The sequence below is a fragment of the Galeopterus variegatus genome, unplaced genomic scaffold, assembly GCF_000696425.1.
Source record: "Galeopterus variegatus unplaced genomic scaffold, G_variegatus-3.0.2 Scaffold8937, whole genome shotgun sequence".
Classification (NCBI taxonomy): Eukaryota; Metazoa; Chordata; class Mammalia; order Dermoptera; family Cynocephalidae; genus Galeopterus; species Galeopterus variegatus.
In genome coordinates, this window is record NW_007735048.1 from 72,136 (window position 1) to 76,407 (window position 4,272).

General features: G+C 36.8%; 1 pseudogene; it reads left to right on the forward strand.

Annotated features, from left to right (window-relative positions):
* Positions 1-840: 840 nt before the first annotated feature.
* LOC103608875 overlaps positions 841-4,272 on the forward strand; it is a 6,420-nt pseudogene continuing 2,988 nt past the window's right edge.

Below are 4,272 nucleotides of genomic sequence, written 5' to 3' on the forward strand. Positions count from 1 at the left end.
TTTCAGAAACACAAGAATCTCCCGGAATTTGGTTTTCCACACCCTCTTCCCCATCCTTCCTCAGGGAGGATAGAAGAAGAAACATAGTATGAGTCTGATGTTCAAGCTGATTACTATTAGCAGCAAGGAAACTGACCATTATTAATTATATTTTAAAGCTTCTGAACTCCAAAACATTTTAAATTGGTTAAGATAATATTTAAAAATCTACAAAAATTATGAAGTTTATAATTAACTCAAATGAATATGCTAATTTACCAGTTAAGAAAAATAAAGGTGTACCTTGTTTTATTGTATTTCATTTATTGCCTTTAGCAGATAGTGCGTGTTTTGCAAATTAGAGGTTTGTGGCAACCCTGCACAGAGCAAGGCTATGAGAACAATTTTTCTAAATGCACGTGCTCACTTCATGTCTCTGTGTCACGTTTTGATAATTCTCACAATATTTCTAACTGTCTTCTTATTATCCTATCTTTTATGGTGATCTGTGATCTATAATGTTACTACTGTTATTGTTTGGGGTGCCAGTGAACCTCACCCATATAAGACAGTGAACTTAATCAAAAGTGCTTGTGTGTCCTGACCGCTCCATGGACCGGCCTTTTCTCAATCTTTCTCCTTCAGGCCTTCTCCCCATTCCCTGAGACACAACAATACTGAAATTAGGCCAATTAATAATCCTACAATGGCCACCCATATAAGACAGTGAACTTAATCAAAAGTGCTTGTGTGTCCTGACCGCTCCATGGACCGGCCTTTTCTCAATCTCTCTCCTTCAGGCCTCCTCCCCATTCCCTGAGACACAACAATACTGAAATTAGGCCAATTAATAATCCTACAATGGCCGGCAATTGTTCAAGTGAAAGGAAGAGTCACACGTCTCTATTTTCAATCAAAAGCAAGAAATGATGAAGCTCAGTGAGGAAAGCACGTCAAAAGCTGAGACAGGCCAAAAGCTTGGCCTCTGGTGCCAAACGATTAGCCAACTTGTGAATGCAAAATAAAAAATGTCTTGAAGAAAAATGATAATGCTACTCCAATGAACACATGAATGAATATAAAGCAAAACAGGCTTATTGCTGATATGGAGAAAGCTTGAGTGGTCTGGATAGACTGTCATACCAGCCTCACCAGCCTCAACATTCCCAAGCTAACGCCTAATCCAGAGCAAGGCCCTAATTCTCTTCAATTCTGTGAAGGCTGAAAGATGTGAGGAAGCCACAGAAGGAAAGTCTGAAGTTAGCACAGGTTGGTTCACGAGTTTTAGGGAAAGCAGCCAACTCCATAACATAAAAGTGCAAGGTGAGGCAGCAGGTGCTGATGTGAGAACTGCAGCAAGTTTTCCAGAGGCCTAAGATCGATCACTGAGGAAGGTGGCCACACTAAACAGCAGATTTTCAATGTATATGAAACAACCTTCTATTGGAAGAAGATGCCATCTAAAACTTTCATAGCTAAAGAAAAGTTAATGTTTGGCTTCAAACTTTCAAATAACAGGCTGACATTCTTATTAGGGGCTCATATAGCTGATGACTTCAAGTTGAAGCCAATGCTCACTTACCATTACAGAAAACCTAAGGGCCTTCGAACTATGCTTAATCTACTCTGCTTTTGCTCAGTAATAGAACCACAAAGCGTGGATGATAGCACAACTGTTTACAGCATGATTTGCTGAATATTTTAATCTCACTGTTGTGACCTGAACAGAAGAAAAGATTCTCTTAAAAATATTGCTGCTCACTGACAATGCCCCTGGTCACCCAGGAGTTCTGATGGAGATGTACAGGAAGATTAATGTTGTTTTCATGACTGCTAACACAACATCCATGCTGCTGCCCATGGATCCAGGAGTAATTTCGAATTTCAAGTCCTTTCATTTAAGAAATACATTCTATAAGGCTATAGATGCAATTGATCATGTTTCCTCTGATGGATCTTGCCAAAGTAAATTGAAAAACTTCTGGAAAGAGGGCCGGCCCGTGGCTCACTCGGCAAAGTGCGGTGCTGATAACACCAAGGCCACGGGTTCGGATCCTATATAGGGATGGCCGGTTTGCTCACTGGCTGAGCGTGGTGCTGACAACACCAAGCCAAGGGTTGAGATCCCCTTACCGGTCATCTTTAAAAACAAAAAACAAAAAACAAACAAACAAAAAAACTTCTGGAAAGGATCACCATTGTAGATGCCATTAAGAACATTTGTGATTTATAGGAGGAGGTCAAAATATCAACATTAACAGGAGTTTGGAAGAAGTTAATTCCAATTCCAACCCTTATGGGTCATTTTGGGTTCAAGACTTTACTGGAGGAAGTCACTGCAGATGTGGTGGAAATAGCAAGAGAACTAGTATTAGAAGTGGAGTCTGGAGATGAGATTGGATTGCTGCAACTTCATGATCAAACTTTAGTGGATGAGGAGCTGCTTCTTATGGGTGAGCAAAGAACATGGTTTCTCGAGATGGAAACTACTCTTGGTGAAGATGCTGTGACAGTTGTTGAAATGACAAAAAAGGATTTAGAATGTGATATAACCTTAGTTGGTAAAGCAGTGGCAGGTTTTAAGAGGATTGTGTCCAATTTTGAAAGAAGTCCTACTGGAGGTAAAATGCTATCAAACAGCATCACATGTTACAGAGAAATATTTCATGAAAAGAAGGGTCAATCAATGTGGCAAACTTGACTGTTGTCGTACTTTAAAAAATTGCCAGAGCCACCCCAACCTTCAGCAACAACCACCTTGATCAGTCAGCAGCCACCAACACCAAGGCAGGTCCCTCCACCAGTAAAAAGATTATGACTAGTTGAAGGCTCAGGTATCTTTAGCATTTTTTTAGTGATAAAGTATTTTTAATTAAGGAATGTGCATTGATGTTTAAACATAATTATATTGCACACAATATACTACATTATAGTGTAAACATAATTTTTATATGCACCAGGAAACCAAAAAGTTCATTGCAATATTTGCATTTTTGTGATGGTCTGGAACTGAACTCACAATATCTACAAGGTATGCCTGTGACACTGTATATTGGTGAAGAAAGTAGATTTTCAATAAATATCTTGAGACAAATGGGCTACATCGATTTTTTCAAAAAATAAATTTAAGATAGATCAGATAACATTCTAATCTTTTAATACTATCTCAGGACATTTGGGTCTTTTCTAAACATAACACATAAATAAGACAATATAAACAAAAATATTAATAATTTAACTATTTGGTAAATTTTACTACATCAATAGTGTGGTAAAAAATCATAAGAAGGTAAATCCTTGAAAACTATAAACCAGATGAGAGAGAAGGGATTTGATCTCCATTTGATGAAAAGCTCTTAGAAATCAAAAGGAAAGAAATAAACTGTCAGAGAAATCCACAAAGGTTATGAACATACAGTAAATAAAAAATAGCCCGTATTTCACATCTATTTTCTCACATAAGAATCTACAAATAGCTAAATTAAAGATAAGTTTTTCTGATGCTAATAGTTTTTTTTAAGTAGGAACTAGAATGTGTTGCTTTATAATTTTTATTAAAAATAATATGTGGTTCCTTTAATGGCATGTGAATGAATTAATAAAGTTATATTTTATTTTGCTATCATATTATTATAAAAAGATCATCATTTTAATTCAATTTGATTAAATTCCAGAAAAATATTCTAAATGTTCTTACTGCAGGAAAGGGGACACATTACCTGTAAAACAAGAATAAATAAAACACAAGGCCTGTCTTCCAATAATATAAAATTTACTGAGAGCTGCTAGCACATTTACATGACTGTAATATAAGGTTCATTTGGGTAAATGTTTTAATGGGAGTGGTGGGAACTAAAGCGTCATTTGGATTGCACAATTTGGAAATGCACCAAGGAGGAAAAACCTCTTTCACAAGGATGGGTGGAAACTGGGGAGGCTGATGTTGAGAACAAAATGTGATTTGAGACAGAGTACCACTAGTCATTTACTCAAAACTTTAAAAATTATTAGTATTTTAAATTGTAATTGATTATTAATGCTAATAATAATAAATTCAAATTAATGCTACTAATTCATTCATACAAATCATGATACTTCATTACACCCTTTGCCCGACCTATCACTTCTCAAACCCGCTCCCTCCCTTCCCTCCATCTCTACCATCCTTAAGTTCTCTCCTTCTGAAAGTTCAACTTACTGTTGAAGTCTTTTCTTTCTTTCTTTCCTTCTTTCCTTCCTTCCTTCCTTCCTTCCTTCCTTCCTTCCTTCCTTCCTTCCTTCCTTCCTTCCTTC